This window comes from Carlito syrichta, unplaced genomic scaffold (assembly GCF_000164805.1).
Source record: "Carlito syrichta isolate Samal-C Ts95f unplaced genomic scaffold, Tarsius_syrichta-2.0.1 Scaffold313059, whole genome shotgun sequence".
Lineage (NCBI taxonomy): Eukaryota > Metazoa > Chordata > Mammalia > Primates > Tarsiidae > Carlito > Carlito syrichta.
The window spans coordinates 198,453-215,943 of NW_007257155.1; the positions used below are offsets into that span (position 1 = coordinate 198,453).

Below are 17,491 nucleotides of genomic sequence, written 5' to 3' on the forward strand. Positions count from 1 at the left end.
CAAACCTTTTCTTAAAGTATTATGATACATGCTCAGGGTCAGCCGGGCTCAGTGGCTCAGCCTGTAATCCCAGCGCTTTGGGAGGCCGAGGTGAGTTGATTGCCTGATCCCGCGGATTTGAGACCTGTGTGGGCAACTTGGCAAGACCTCATCTCTACAATAAATAAAAAAAAAATTAGCCGGGCATGGTAGTGCGCACCTGTAGTTCCAGCTACTTGGCTGAGGCGAAAGGATCGCTGGAGCCCAGCAGGTCGAAGCTGCAGTGGCCGGGAGCGGCCATTGCACTTCAGTCTGGGTGACAGAGTAAGACTCCAACTCAAAAAAAAAAAAGAAAATGCTTAATTTCATGTTATGCAAATTTCGCCTCAATTTTTAGGCGGGATCAGGTGTGTTCAAGGTGGTATGGCCATAGACACTTCGGTTTTGTAAGTTAAGAGAAACAAAATGATACAGGTGAAATTGTGTTTCTTGCAGACTGTCTGGAATGCATCTATGCATCTAATCTTTCTATTTTTAACTGGAAAACGAGAAAACGAGACACGAACCTTTCTAGCAGACACATTCTATGATCCTGAACCGAAAACATTCTTACTACTAGGCTGCACAAGCCCTGGGAAAACAGTTTGAAACATGTGGCTGTATGAACTATGAGGTAATTCACCACTGGATGATGCTGTTTCCTTCAGGTGGTGCCCACCTGGATATTTTCAGAATATACCCAACTGTAAGCCTGGAGTGTGGAATCTTCCCATGCATTTTTTAAAAACTGAGGTTTAGAGAAAGGTAATGATATTCCAAAAGTCAAGTCAGGATAAACTCTCAAAGTTTTCTTTTGCTAAAGTAATACATGGCCAGGCTCGGTGGCTCAGCCTGTAATCCCGCGCCTTTGGGAGGCTGAGGTGAATGGATTGCCTGAGCCCGCGGGCTCGAGACCCGCCTGGGCAGCAAGACCTCATCTCTACAGTTAATCAAAAAATCAGTCGGGCGTGGTAGCGCATGCCTGCAATTCCGGCTACTGGGAAGGCTGAGGCGGAAGGATCGCCGGAGCCCAGCAGGTGAGGCTGTGGTGGCCGGGAGTGGCCACTGCACTCCAGTCTGGGCGACTGAGTGAGACTCTAACTCAAAAAAAAAAAAAAAAAAAAAAGTAATACATGATCAAATTATTCAAAGAAAATTGTCTCAAAGTACATTTTGACTTTGCTTAATTTTTAAAAAAGTTTTGCAGCAGAGAAAGCTGTTCTGATATTTGTTCAAAACTCTCTTAATATTCAGAAGTATAGACCCCAAGGTTATGAATAACAAGATACACCTCTGCATTCATTACCATTATTTCTAGGTAATTAATGTAATATTTAAATAACACTAAACATGGTCAATACGTATTCATGAGAATGTATTCTATCCAATAACAGGAAATAGGACATCACCGCAAAGCAAGTCTGGCATTGTTTTGAGATCCTTGATTCTGATTCACAGCTTCTTTATATGTTGCTTTTTCTTTTTTTCTTGAGTCAGAGTCTCACTCTGTCACCCAGCCTGGAGTGCAGTGCCATGCAGCCTCAACCTGCTGGGCTCAGGCGATCCTTCCTTTTCAGCCTTCCAAGTAGCTGGAATTACAGGTGTGTACCACCACTCCCGGCTGGTATGTGTTGATATTATTGGACTTCCTCTGAGAAGACTTCCTCTCACCCTTCCCTCTGGACCCATCCACTGGGAGATACAGTCCTAGCAGCTCTTATTTCTGGCAGTGATTTCTGTGGCTATCCTCCTTAGGGGCTCACAGATGACCACAAGAACAGCATTTCCTAGAGGTGAGTAGTGCACAACCAGCACAATCGTTCATAACAGCTCTGTCCACCACTGGGACATGAAACTCAAAGAAGGTTGTGTTGTGTCAGAAACCCTTCCTATGAGCAAACCTTAAGTAATTAGCTTCTTCCTTAGGGTAAGATGGGCAGAACAATGAACTAGCTCCTGCCCCCTTCAGATTTGTACAAACAGAAACTTCTTAAGCACTTTCCAGAAGTTTTTCTCCCAGTCACTGGGAGCACAGTCTATCTGCTGCAGGAAGAGGGCGTGGATAAGTCTCACCACCCTCTGCCACGCTTGCTGGCTCTGGCATGAGGTCACCGTTTAAAATGCACGGGTAGCCAGGAGCTTTGTTGCAGCCATAACCGTCTTCTGAGGCTAATTAAGAAGAGATCAGAATAAATGCAACACTATCATTTCAGACTCAAACTTGGCACTGGGCTTTTCACCATTATGCACAACGATTTTCTGCTAGTCATCCTCACCAGAGGGACAAGTCCAAAGAGAAAAAACTCAGAAAGCAAATTTTATTTAAAAGATATGGAAAGAAAATGTTCAGCAGAGCAGATCACTTCGTGCAAGATCATCCCGAAAGGGTGATTCTAGAACACAGAACACCTATTCATAATCTCTGATTTCACTGGTAAAAGTCCACTGTAGAGATCTTTACTTTTGAGATAAATGAGACTGCAAGATGTGAGGTACAATTCAGGATGAACTAGACAAGTGGGCATCGTACAGGTCAAGTTTGGGCCTCCCGTTGGTCACCACCTCGCCTGGTTTGAGATCAGGGACCCCTATTGAACGTTATGTGCCTCCTACTCCCTTCCCTGGCAGCTTCCAGCTACTGCCAATCCCTTTCTTAATAGTCTTTAAAATTTTTTAAAATTTTATTTTAAAGATGTGGGGCTCGGTGGCTCAGCCTGTAATCCCAGCACTTTGGGAGGCCAAGGCAAGTGGATTGCCTGAGCCCGCGGGTTCAAGACCAACCAGGCAACTTGGTGAAACCTTGTCTCTACAATAAAAAAAAAAAAATTAGCTGGGCATGGTAGTGTACTCCTGTAGTTCTGGTTACTTGGAAGGGAGGCAGAAGGATCGCTGGAGCCCAGCAGGTTGAGGCTGCGGTGGCTGGGAGCGTGCCCCTGCACTCCAGTCTGGGCGACAAAGTGGGACTCCAACACACACACACAAAAATAAAATAAAATTTAAAAATCAAGATATGGGGTACAATTCAGGGTTAGGTCTACAAGTGATCATCGTACAGGTAAAGTTAAGGCCTCCCTTTGATCCCCACTTCACCTGGTTTGAAATCAGGTCCACTTATTAATGAAGTGTGCTTCCCCCCTCCCCTGGCAGTTTCCCATCACTACCAATCCCTTTCCTGTATCATCATGATAACTGTTTATTCAGAATATTTTCTATGAGGGGGTGGCCAGATACCAGCACTCCCATGCAGGACAACTTCATGGGGAAACACATGGATGAAATGAACTCTCCCAAGTCCAAGCGGTAAAGAAATCACAAACTGGGAAGTGCCTGTATCACCAATGGCTGGTCTCGTCACCAGACCCCTCACACGTTGACCTGTTCTAGAATTGTCACTGAGGACACCGAGACGACAGTTTTAGGCATTTTTCCTAATAGAGTTCATGCCATGGTGTCACCTAGAAAGGTCCCCTGGCTGTCCCTCTCATGATCCAGGGAATTGGGTTTGGGAACTGAAGCTTTTGTTAGGTCTAGCATGCCTCCAGACGTCTGTCTTCAGCAGGGTAGCAGGAAACCGAGGAGAAAGTAAGATTTCCCCCATTAGGTTTTTGGGGGTTTTTTTTGAGTGTCTTGATGTCCACTTAGTTTGAGAGGTCGTCTCTATTTTCCTCTTTGATTTTAATTTTCCATCATGACTGATTCACAGCTATTCTTTCTTTAATCTTAATGCTCAGGGTCTATGTTGCCCAGGCTGGAGGGCAGTGGCACAATCATGGCTCACCACCGCCTCGACCTCCTGGGCCCAAGCAATCCCTCCCTCCCCAGGCTCCTGAGGAATTGGGACTCCAGGCACATGTCACCACGCCCTGCTAATTTTTAAAATTTTTTTGTAGAGACAAGGTTTCGCTATGTTGCCCAAGCTGGTCTTGAACTCCTGGGCTCAAGCAATCCTCCCACCTCAGCCTCCCAAAATGCTGAGATTACAGGTGCAAGCCACCAGGCCCAGCAAGGTGTTTTTTGTTTTTGTTTTTTTAACTACCTCACTTTGGGCAAACCATGTTCGCTTTCCTTCTGCTTTCAATCAACACCCTCAATACAATCACACCCAGATTTGCCTTCCTGGCCAACTGCTTGCTTTCCTTCCAGTGCACCTGCCCAAACATGGCTGTTTTTAAAAGTCCACAGTTGAGCTTCTAGTATTTCCCCCTTCTTCTATCCAGCTTTGCTGCCTTTCACTTTCCTTAATGAACCTCTTTCACAAGACTAGCACCTCTTTCCCAAGTTAGTTAAAAGACCACAAAAGCCCTCAGCTGGCAGACAACAGCCTAGCAGGGAATCTCGACGGGGTGCATTTCCCTTCAGGAGAGGGGGCCTGATGCACGGGCACAGGGAGTCAGAGAAAAGGTTCAATTTATTTTCTCTGTCCTATCATTCCCTTGAGAGTTTCTGCAATGGAAGAGACTGATGACAAAAATAACACACATGAGCCAGGTGTGGTGGCTCACGCCTGTAATCCCAGCACTTTGGGAGGCCGAGGTGGGAGGCTTGCTTGAGCCCAGGAGTTTGAGACCAGGCTGGACAACTTGGTGAGACCTCATCTTTACAAAAATGAAAAATCAGCATGGTGGTGTGCACCTGCAGTCTTGGGTACTTGGGAGGCTGAGACAGGAGGATCACCTGAGCCTAGCAGGTCAAGGCTGCAGTGAGCTGTGATCATGCCACTGCACTCTAGCCTGGGTGACAGAGGGAGACCTCATCTTTAAAAAAAATGTAAGCCAGGCTCGGTGGCTCAGCCTGTAGTCTCATGCCTTTGGGAGGCTGAGGTGAGTGGATTGCCTGAGCCCACGGGTTCGAGACCTGCCTGGGCGGCGAGACCTCATCTCTACAATAAATCAAAAAATCAGCCAGGCATGGCAGCGCATGCCTGTAATTCCGGCTACTTGGAAGGCTGAGGCAGAAGGATCGCCGGAGCCCAGCAGTCGAGGCTGTGGTGGCCGGAAGCGGCCACTGCACTCCAGTCTGGGTGACAGAGTGGACTCCAACTTAAAAAAAAAAAAATGTATATATGACAAACACTTGGGGTCCCCTGTTAAGATGGAAGCAGTAAGGACCCAGAGTCCTAAATTTCTCACCTAGTAACCTCAGCTGGTCTGAGATGATAATTCTGCTATGGAAATAGTAGAGCAAATTAAGCTTAGAATGTTAACTCTTTTCTGGTTACAGGTTTCAGAGTGAGGGCGTTTTTTTTTGGTTTTTTTTTTTTTGCTTATTACTATGTAAGTCTGTAGGGTGTAAGAGAATCATATAAGAGACACTGACAGGCCTTGTGATTCCAACTTGAAATTGATTTTAGATTTAGGATTTTAAGTTGAATGCAAATTAAGAGAATTTGATTGGGCTGTGAACAGTAAATGTATTAGGGAATTCAGTCTGCTGTATTTTGAAATTATTAGATGCATAAGAGCAGGTCGAGGCTGTGGTGGCCGGGAGCGGCCACTGCACTCCAGTCTGGGCGACAGAGTGAGACTCCAACTCAAAAAAAAAAAAAAAAAAAGAAAATGCTTATCAGGACGGTGGGCCCACCTTTCAGGCATATAAAGTGCTTGAGAGAAAATCAAATGCATAAAATTTATAAGTGGAGACCCAAGTGTTCAAAACATTTAACTAACAACATTTATATACAGAAACAACACAAGTTTAATCTGTTCCTTGAGACATATACACAAGCAAAAAATAAAAACTGATCTTATTTTATATAGAGATTTTTATTTGGTGTCTCACTCTGTCACCCAGACTGAGTGCGGAGGCACAATCATACTCACGGCAGCCTCAAGCTCCAAAATTCTCCCACCTCGGCCTCCTGAGCGGCTGGGACTATAGTATGCACCACCGCACCCAGGTAATAGTTTGATTTTTTTGTAGAGACAAGGTCTTGCTATGTTACTTAGGCTGGTCTTGAACTCCTGGGCTCAAGTAAGTCTTCTGTCTTGGCCTCCCAAAGTGCTGGGATTACAAGCATGAGCCACTGCACCCAGCCTGATCTTATTTTATAACAAGTTTTAGGACTGATAAAAAGAATAATCAGCCTTACTAGACTCTGGTGTGGCCATGTGCTCTTTGAGCTATGGTCATCACCATGTTTCTTGGCTTTGGCCCCCTTCCCTACCTTGGGGAGGTGAATCTCCTCTTTCTTTCTCTCTCTAATTTACTTTTTTTTTTTTTTTTGAGTGGAGTCTCACTCCCTCGCACAGACTGGAGTGCAGTGGCCGCTCCCGGCCACCGCAGCCTCGACCTGCTGGGCTCCGGCGATCCTTCTGCCTCAGTCTTCCAAGTAGCTGGAACAACAGGCACGCGCTACCACGCCTGGCTAATTTTTTGATTTATTGTAGAGATGAGGTCTCGCCCAGTTGCCCAGACGGGTCTCGAACCCACGGACTCAGGCAATCCACTCACCTCAGTCTCCCAAGGCGCGGGATTACAGGATGAGCTACCAAGCCCGGCTTAATTTACTTTCTAAATAAGCTATATTTTCTAATCTAAAAAATAAAATAAGCAGAATAATCTAAAGTGTAAGTTGAGCTTAAATTCTTAGGAAAATCTAGGTGTCTAACATGTATAAACTGAATACATAGAATGTTCACGAGAACTCCACATTCAATGGTCCTTTGCGTGTGTAAAGCTTCCCTCAGACATCATACTTTGTACAGGTTAAAGGTCAGGAGCCTGGCAGGACACAGGAGAAACTTCCCTGCAAGTCCGTGAGAGTGTCTGCTCTGTGCTATTTCCTGAACAGCCTCCCACGCCTCACTGTCTTTGATTCAGGCCCCCTTTGGAAGAAATTTCTAGCACTGTACGACATGAAGGACCGTGGGATAAGTATCAGCTCTGTGCGTTTCTCGAAACAAAACCCGATGCAGAATAACCTCTAACACCTGTGCACATTTACCATCCATTGAGCATCTCACATACATGGTCACCTCTCATCCTCAAACGACCCACTGAAGCAGGTACTGGTGACACGGTCAGTTTACCAATGGGGACACTCACACAAGGATCACATCACATCAGAGCTGAACGTGCCTACGTTACCACTGAATTTTATTTTGCAACGATCCTTTTAGAGTGGGAAAAGTATTTACACCCCTTCTTGGGAAGGGATGAGGGGAAGCTTTCTAAATAAATAGAAGAAGCCTTTCAAGGAGGAAGACGACATTTGGCTTCTGGGCCAGTCCATGTAACATCCAACTCAATCTAGCTCTACCATTCCAAGAGTTCAGTCCCAGAGAAATGGATCGCTTACCTGTTTCTAAACAGCGTGCACATGGCATAAACATTCTGAGCACGTGCTTGACGGCCATTCAGTTTGGAAGGCCTTTTCTATCTTCCTCATTTGATTTTCATTTTCTATCACAACTGATTCACAGCGATTCTTTCTTTAATCGTAATGCCCAGGGTCTGTGATTCAAAGTGCTTTCAAAACCAGGGTATTAATTATCGTGACCTCACAACGAGGTCTCGACTTTGGATGAAGGAAACTGTAATAAATTGCCCAGCATAAGGACACAGCCAGGACCAAAGGCAGAATGAGGTCCCGGAGGGCCCGAATCAAAGGCAGGGACCACTCATTATGTCTCACACGTAGGATGTTCCAAAGTTATTATTAAAATTCTTCGGAAACATATTTCTTGGAAAAGCCTTTCTGCTATGACTGCTGAAAGGCCTTTTGCAACCATTGCCCAGTTACGACATTTTTTTGAGTGTAGGCCATGAGTCAAATCCCTATCTTCCCTCACACCTCCAAGGGTATTATGAAACTTCTCACACGGAGATCTGGGAACACGTAAAAGTCATGCATGAATATGGAAGGAATCACTAGCTTAATTGTTTTAAGACCAATTCCAAATTCTTTCTCCCTTTTGCAAAATTCTATTAAAAAAACTGGAGCAGATAGGCTACATTAGGAAGAATTAAAAAAATTTTGTGAGGTCTATTAAACAAGGTATCATTTGTATGTTTAAATGACATCATATTTAGGAATAAGATATTAGAATTCTGAGTTTCATTTTACATCTCATTGAAGACAAACCGTACATGGGTTCCAAGAGTTTTTGCCTAGCACATAGTAGGTGTTCAATCAATAACAAAATGAAGAAACAAATATGAAAATAATTTAATGAAAACTGAAAACAGGTGCATTACTAAAAAGATTAATCTCATTTCAGATCATTTACTTATCTCTTCTCGTAAGCCATAGGATGTACATAATTCATTTGCAGTAATCATCAGTCTTCTTAGCATTATTAAGAAGAGGACGAATAACCCTTCCAGATACCTTCTGTTCCCTCACCACACTGTCTACCTCACCGGAAGGAAGTCGGACAATTCTGACTTTGCTTTAACTCCACAGATCCTCACTAAGTGCCCATTCATGGTGTGGCTTTGTGCTTTTGTTCTTTAATTCAACAGAATTAAATAAAATTTTTATTAGTCAAAACGTGTTATGAGTCAAAATCTTGGTTATTAGTCATTCACCCAACACTCACAAGGGGAGGCAGTGATAAACAACTTAATACAATTCCTGTCCTCAGAGAGTTCAAACTCTTCTTCTTCTTTTTTTTTGGAGTCTCACTCCGTCACCCAGGCTAGAGTACAGTGGCAGAGTTCAACTTCTAGTTAGACCTTTCTCTCTATCTACACGCTGACGACTCCCAGATGCAGAGGACCGTTTGTTCAAGATGGCAACAGGAGTCGTGAGGGAAGCAGAAAGAGCGACCCAGGTTTTTTGACTTCTTATTTGGAGCTCACGGTCCCTTCTTTACCTGCACCATTTTAGTCGTGGTGGCTTATGCTTGACAATCAATAAACAATATTTATTTTGAAGAGGACAAACATGTACTGTCCTCCCTTGGCACCTGAGGGGGACTGGTTCCAGGACCCCCTGCAGATACCAAAATCCTCAGACACTCAAATACCTTATAGAAGGTGCTGTCATCTTTGCGTGTCACCTAGGCACATTCTCCCATTTATCTCTAGGATTAATCTCTAGGATTAATCATACCTAACATAATGCAAATGCTCTGTGAGTAGCTGTTATACTGTGTATTTATTATTATTTATTTATTTATTTTTTTGAGTTGGAGTCCCACTCCATTGCCCAGGCTGGAGTACAGTGGCAACGCTCATGGCTACCCCAGTGTCGACCTGCTGGGCTCAGCTAATCCTTCTGCCTCAGCCTTCCAAGAAGCCGGAACTACAGGTGTGCGTAACACCACGCCTGGCTAATTTTTTGATTTATTGTAAAGACAAGGTCTCTCCAAGTTGCTCAGGCTGTTCTCGAACCCATGGGCTCAGGCAATACACTCACCTTGGTCTCCCAAAGTGCTGGGATGACAGGATTGAGCCACCGGGCCTGGCCTATTTCTATTATTTTTGATGGCACTGTTATTTTTTTTTCCAAACGTTTTTGATCTGCAGTTGGTGAAATCCAAGAATGCAGATCAACAGCTGCAGAAGACCTGTTAAACAGGACATCAAACGGTAGAAAGGAAATCAATCTCTGGACAGTCCTCAGCCTAGCCAGGTATGTTTTTCCTTTCTATCTTTCATGCAAGTGATTAAAACATGTTGTTCTAGGCCTTGTTTACAAATATGGATTAGACATCCAATCCTTTTTTTTTGTTTTTTGTTTTTTGAGTTGGAGTCTCAGTCTGTCACCCAGACTGGAATGCAGTGGCCGCTCCCAGCCACTGCAGCCTCGACCTGCTGGGCTCCAGCGATCCTTCCGCCTCAGTCTTTCAAGTAGCTGGAACTACAGGTGCGCGCTACCACGCCCAGCTAATTTTTGACTTATTGTAGAGATGAGGTCTCGCCAAGTCGCCCAGGTGGGTCTCGAACCTGTGGGCTCAGGCAATCCATTCACCTCGGCCTCCCAAAGTGCTGGGATTACAGGCTGAGCCACCAAGCCCAGCCGACACCCATTTCTATTAGGATCCTTAGCTATGTCTCGTTTTTATTTTATTTATTTATTTATCTTTTAGTCAGAGTATCATTCTGTTGCCCAGGCTGGAGAGCAGTGGCACACTCACAGCCACCATAGCCTTGACCTGCTGGGCTCAGGTGATCCTTCTACCTCAGCCTTCTAAGTAGCTGGAACTACTACACCCGGCTTGTTTTTTGATTTATTGTAGAGACGAAGTTTCACCAAGTTGCCCAGGCTGGCCTCGAACCCTTGAGCTCAGGCAATCCTTTTGGCTCGGCCTCCCAAAGTGCTGGGATGACACACTTGAGCCATTGCGCCCGGACTGCTATGTCTCATTTTTTAAATGGCTACACAGTATTTTCCACTATATGAATGCACTGTAATTCATCCACCCATTCCCCACTGAAAGAATGGGTTCTACATATTTCTTTTTCTTTTATTTTCTTTTTTTTTTTGAGTTGGAGTCCCACTCCATCACCCAGGCTGGAGGGCAGCAGCATGCTCATGGCTACCACAGGCTCGACCTGCTGGGCTCCGGCAATCCTTCTGCCTCAGCCTTCCAAGTAGCTGGAACTACAGGCGCGTGCTACCATGCCCGGCTAATTTTTTTTTTTTTTTGAGTTGGAGTCTCACTCTGTCACCCAGACTGGAGTGCAGTGGCTGCTCCCGGCCACCGCAGCCTCGACCTGCTGGGGTCCGGCGCTCCTTCTGCCTCAGCCTTCCCAGTAGCCGGAATTACAGGCATGCGCTACCACGCCCGACTGATTTTTTTATTTATTGTAGAGATGAGGTCTTGCTGCCCAGGCGGGTCTCGAACCCGTGGGCTCAGGCAATCCACTCACCTCAGCCTCCCAAAGGCACGGGATTACAGGCTGAGCCACCGAGCCCGGCTAAGTAATTTTTTGATTTATTGTGGAGACGAGGTTTCACCAAGTTGCCCAGGTGGGTCTCAAACCTGCAGGCTCAGGCAATTCACTCGCCTTGGCCTCCCAAAGCGTTTGGATTACAGGCTGAGCCACCGAGCCCAGCCCACTTTTTTCTTATTATCTGTAATTATAATATTTTTCTTCTTGGCACTCAAGTCAAGAATATCTACAGAACAATCTCCCAGAACTAGACTTTGTGAATCAGATGCATCTGTATATCTATATCTCTAAATTGATCTAGCAACATGGAGGGGGCCTGCGCCTCTGTATATTGGACAATATTCATGTCTTAGGAAACTGTAACATCTTCCAATTTCTTTTCACGCTCACTATCCACACCTGCATTGCAGTACATTCTACCACCAATAGGTGGCATTCTCCCAAAAACACACTAATGCCCTTTGTCAAGTATCCATGTGCAATTCACTTACAACGACTAATGATTTTAACAATTTACTTGTCAGAACTCTCATTATTTGAACAATATAAGATGACACTGGGATCCCTGGTTATTTCAGATTCTAGTGTTCAAATGTGTATAATTTTCTTTCACCTGCAGGCCAATAGATTTTTATTTCCATGAGATGACAGCATTTTGTATATCTTGCAATTAATATGTATGCTTCCTGGAACATTTACGTTTACATGTTTAAGAGTAGCAATAGGCCGGGCTCGGTGGCTCAGTCTGTAATCAATACCAGCACTTTGGAAGGCCGAGGCGAGTGGATTGCCTGAACCCGCAGATTGAAGACCAGTCTGGGCAACTTGGTGAGACTTCATCTCTACGATAAATCAAAAATTACCCGGGTGTGGTAGTGCGTGCCTGTAGTTCTGGCCACTTGGAAGGCTGAGGCAGAAGGATCGCCAGATCCCAGTGGGTCTACGCTGGGGTGGCCATGAGCATGCCACTGCACCCCAGCTTGGGCAACTGAGTGAGATTCCAAGTCAAAAATAAAAAAAGAGTATCAATAAGTAAAAACATTAAAGTTCATTTTGGATTAAGTGCTAGGCATCGCCAAGAGATATATTTACTGGGAAGTAATGACTTGCTTTAATTCACTCGTTCGTTGAATATGTGTTGTTTTCTGTTATGCCTGCCAATGTGTTTAGGAATACAGATTTGATGATACACTGTCTAAGTTTTCTGTGCTATTATCTCTAAAACTGCGGTCCTTCTCTTTGCTTAGCACACAATGAGAATTTTAAAATTTTAAAATCTCACCTTTAATTCTTCACTTTGTTACCTTTATGTTCTAAGCAACTTATTTATTTCAGATGTGCTTAGACATCTTGGGGAGATAGAGACACAAGTCATGCTGAAGTGGTTAGGACACAGATTCTGGAGCCTGGGTAAGCCTGGATCTGCACCTACCACTTACTGGACTATGATCAAGGCAGGTAACTTAACCTTTCTGTGTCTGAGCTCCTCTCCCAGAAAAAGGAGGCATGATAATCCTCCCCATCCATAGGGATAAGATATCTGAAACCGTGGACAGTATTAAACCCTACACAGTCGTTTTGTCTTGATTTGTTAACCAGGCTGGCTTGCTTAACCATCGGGCAGGTAGCATACGCAGCCTGGATCTGCTGGACAGAGGGAAGATTCCTTTCTGGGGTGGGACAATGCCAGATTTCTCCACACTACTTGGCACGGTGTGCGATTTAAAACTTTTGAGTTGTTGATTTTTGGAATTTTCCCCTTAATATTTGGACCATGGCTCACCACGGGTAAATGAAACCACAGAACATGAAGCTCCAGATAAGGGGGTGGGGGAGAGCAGTGTAACTGAATATATAAAATGGCTTGGAAAATTAAACCTCTCAATAGATGGAAATCATTCTGAACTGTGCCTGGCACTGTGCTATACATATGTTAGCTATCATTACTTTCCATTATAACTGAGACCCAGAAAAACCAAGCAACAGAAAATTCACATCCCAGTAAACTCCATATCCACTAAAGATCTCACAGTTCTGATAACTCTATGATTTCCTCATAGCATGGCACTAAAAACTCCCAGAAAGACCAATGACCAGCCTCTCCCCACTTGTGATATGGATGAGGGGTTCATTTTCCTGACCCAATTTTTCCAAACAGCTTCGTCTCTCAGAGGCTGGCATGATACCTCGAGAAAGAGCTCAAATTGGAGGATCCATCAAAACATTTTAAGAGTGGGCAGGGGCTGGGCTCGGTGGCTCAACCTGTCATCCCAGCACTTTGGGAGGCCGAGGCGAGTGGACTGCCTGAGCCCACGTGTTCGAGACCGGCCCAGGCAACTTGGTGAGACCTTGTCTCTACAATAAATCAAAAAATTAGCTGGGCATGGTAGCGCACCCCTTAGTTCTGGCTACTTGGAAGGCTGAGGTGAAAGGATCGCTGGAGCCTAGCAGGTCGAGGCTGTGGTGGCCGGAAGCATGCCACTGTACTCCAACCTGGGCGATGGAGTGAGACTCCAACTCAAAAAAAGAGAATGCGCAGGATCGGAGGGTAGATGAGGAAAAGGAGGCCTCCAAAGGCCCAGATAGAGAAGCTGACTGTCCACAACCACTTGGGCAAGCTATCACTGACACACCCACAGCGCTGCCGCCAATCATCTAGAACGTTCTCCCAATGTAGCCTGCCATCTGGCCTCTGAGACTTTAGCTGAGGATTGAAATAGGACCCTGAGCAGCCCCAGAAGTGTATGAATTCTACAGTGAGGCAATTCTCCTGTGAAGCTACCCTGACACGACCCACCGCCGTTTCCCTGCAGGTGGTGCCTACCCATCCTGCAAGATGCCACCTCACTCCAGAGAACACCATCCCCGCAGCCACTTCCACCTCCTCCACCCACCAGAATGCTCGGACGCAGCTGCCACCATCCAAGAGTTAGTGCCCATGACCTGGACCGGACGTGTGAAGGCTGGCTCCAGGGCCAAAGCTTTACTTTACACTGCACTTTAATGCTCAAAGCCGGTGACAAGTGGTGTGATTTATACCTCCAGTTCCTCCAGCCCTGTTTCTGTCAGTAACTAACTGCTCCCCAGAGCAGTGCCACCCTCCTGGGGACATTGGGAGGCTTGGTGTCTGACCAGCTGGGGTTCGTTCAGAGCTCAGATGAACAGACGATGTGGTCTTTCTTGCTCAATAATGCACACATCGAGAAAAGGTCTATTTAAAAGCTTTCGTGGCAGAAATGATGACAGACCTGTGTTAAAATTCACACATCCTTAGCTTCCTTGATGCAAAAGGAATAACTGCCAGCGTTAAACAGGGTTTAACAAAATAGAGTTGGATGCTATTAGAAGTCTCTAGACCCTTGCAACAGATTGCCTTGGGGTTTATGAGAAATGCAAATCCTGGCAATCCTCCACCCCATCTTCTACAACCTAAGGAGCAGAATCGTTTTTGCATAAGGTTCCCCCAGTCACTGACATGCTCATAATGTTTACAAAGCAGTGGTCTGGGACAGAAAGTTTTACATTTAGGACAATGGTTCCTATATTCGTCTGTCCTTAATTTGTGTTCAGATGTTGTTAGGTGGTTGTATATCATACAAGATCCTTTGGATTTTAATTACATCTGAGAACGCATCTGATCTGAGACACCTGCTGGGAGCAGCAGTAGTTGCTAGCATCTTCTGACAGCTTATCAGGTGTCGAGCACGCTGTTAAGTGTTCACGTATTAACTTATTAAACCCTCACCACCACCCTAAGAGACAGGTGACATTTTCACAAGGAAACCAAGGCATGGAGAGACAAAATAACAAGCTCATGCAGATAACAAATTGCCACGCCGGGACTCAAAGTCAGGCAACCTTTAGTAACTCCACTCCAACAGAGAGGGGTGAGAGTAGGCACAACTAGCAGATCAGGTGCTAGTTAAGGGCATGCCAACCAGTCGCAGGAACTCTGGAAAAATGGGAACTTCACTGTGTACTTCTCTTTGGATTCACGACAGATGATCCCCTGACTCTAGGGCTGTAATTTTGGTGGTATCAAGGAAATATTCCCGCCGGGCTCAGTGGCACAGCCTGTACTCCCACGCCTTTGGGAGGCTGAGGTGAGTGGATTGCCTGAGCCCGCGGGTTCGAGACCCGCCTAGGCAGTGAGACCTCATCTCTACAATAAATTAAAAAATCAGCCGGGCGTGGTAGCACATGCCTGTAATTCCGGCCATTCGGAAGGCTGAGGTGGAAGGATCACTGGAATCTAGCAGGTCGAGGCTGCGGTGGCTGGGAGCATGCCTGCTGCACTCCAGTCTGGGTGACAGAGAGAGACTCCAACTCAAAAAAAAAAAAAGAAAGAAAGAAAGAAAGAAATACTCCCTCCGAGCTGCCTTGTGAATTTCTATTCCCCAACTGATACACTTGGAGCAGCAGTTTTCAACGTGTGATCTCAGAAATCCTGAGTCCTCACAGACCACCCCAAAACTCAGGAGCAATGGTTCCCTCCAGCCAGTCCCTAGCATCTTGGATGCAAATGGATTTATATCCCAGAGGCAAAATAGTAATTCAGTGGACAAAACTATCATGGTTCAAAAAATAAAAAGATTGGAAATCACTCATTTTGAGGATCTGACTGACCACGTACACTGGAGTTTCTTTCTGGAGAATGTATTATAATTGCTGTGCATAGACCAATTAGAAATAGTGTAGCAATGATACTAACCTTTTTTTTTTTTTTTAAATTTGGCATGTGGTATCATGAGTTTCCCCCATATCCTGTCCTCTCTGAAAAGTATTATATAGTATATATTTCTTTACATATATCTGTTCCAACTTATATTTAAAAGCGTGTTTTCTAAAACCTCAGTTGAAAATAGTCGATGCAATACTCTAAAATCTGTATTTTAGAATCTTGATATAGTGTCCTAAAATTCATTTCTCCTAGCAAAGTATTTGGATTGTTTTAAATTGAGTAAATTAAAGTGAGTGTAAAATTTTACAATAATTTTGGGGAATAAGATAGTAAATTTAAAGTATGCATACTTCTTTACCCAGTTTTTGTTGTTGTTGTTGTTTTTTGGGGTTTTTTTTTTTGCTTCAGAGTCTCCCACTCTGTCCCCCAGGCTGGAGCGTAGTGGCAGAATCATGGCTACCTCAGCCTCAACCTGCTGGGCTCAGGTGATCCTTCTGCCTCAGTCCTCCAAGTACCTGGGACTACAGGCATGCGCCACCATGCTTAGCTAATTTTTTAATTTTATTGTAGAGATGAGGTCTCGCCATGCTTCCCAGGCTGGTCTTGAACCCCTGGGCTCAGGCAATGAGGCCTCCTGCAAGTGCACACATAGAGATTCACAGCAGCATCATTTGTAATAGTAGAATCAGGATTAGGGCAGGGAAAGGCTGGGTGACAATCAACCCAAGGGCTCAGCCCTAGAGAGAATCGAAGACATCATGGTGCACCTATAAAACCATTCTGTGCAGCCATTCAAAAGTTACCACCTTTCATCAATTCTAAGAGACCACAGATCGTAAAATGCATCCTGATAGGACAGCTGTTAAAAGGCGAAACAGTCTGGGTATGGTGGCTCAGCCTGTCATCCCAGCACTTTGGGAGGCCAAGGGGAGAGGATTGCCTGAGCCTGGGGGTTTGAGATTAGCCTGGGCAACTTGGTGAGACCTTGTTTCTACAACAAACCACAAAATTTAGCTGGGCCTGGTGGTATGCGTCTGTAGTTCCAGCTACTTGAAGGCTGGGGTGGAAGGATCGCCTGAGCCCAGCAGGTGGAGGCTGAGGTGGCCATGAGCTTGCCACCGCGCTCCAGCCTGGGCAACAGAGACTCCTACTCAAAAAGAAGAAAAAGAAAAAAGGGTGAAATAGTACCTTGTAGCCATTGTCAGATGTCATGATTATCAGAGGACCCCAGACTCAGATGCTAAAGTGCAAACAGCAAAGCATGGCTTAGACTGATGATATGGATTCCAGTTTTTTGGTTTTTTTCAGAACAAGTTATTTTATGATAATGAATAGAAAATTAGTTGGCAATTGGAAAAAAGTTATCTCCTCAGTAAGATAGCATATGCCATAAAAGAGGCCTTTTCCTATACAGGAAAACAAAGGTGTTAGCTACAGAAACCATACATTATTTGGTTCCAACTTTGCAGGCAGGAAGCACACTAAAGGAAATGCAGAAGTCTATGGTGGTATAAAAGTGTGTGACAGGACTCCGGGGTTAAGTACGTTGTTAAATATAAATATTTATAGCAATCCCTCATATAAATGTATGACAACAATTAACATACAGAAGAAAGACTAGGATGATAAACACACAACTGTCCAGCATGAGCACCCTTAAGGCACAAAGGTCCACTGCCACGGGGTGGCAGGAGGGAGACACAACCTCTTTAATTATTTAAATTCTTTTTGAGTTGAAGTCTCACTCGGTTGCCCAGGCTGGAGTACAGTGGCATGCTCACAGCCACCCCAGGGTCGACCTTCTGGGCTCCGGTAATCCTTCTGCTTCAGCCTTCCAAGTAGGCAGAACTAAAGGTGCATGCTACCACACCTGGCTAATTTTTGATGTATTGTAGAGACGAGGTCTTGCCAAGTTGCCCGGGTTGTTCTTGAACCCATGGGCTCAGGCAA

At 45.0% G+C, this 17,491-nt stretch overlaps 1 protein-coding gene across 1 annotated transcript in view; it reads right to left on the minus strand.

Moving 5' to 3' along the window:
* LOC103272653 (latent-transforming growth factor beta-binding protein 1) overlaps nt 1-17,491 on the minus strand; it is a gene marked incomplete at its 5' end in the record, with an annotated part of 107,067 nt that overhangs the window by 24,952 nt on the left and 64,624 nt on the right. The window lies entirely within an intron of this gene.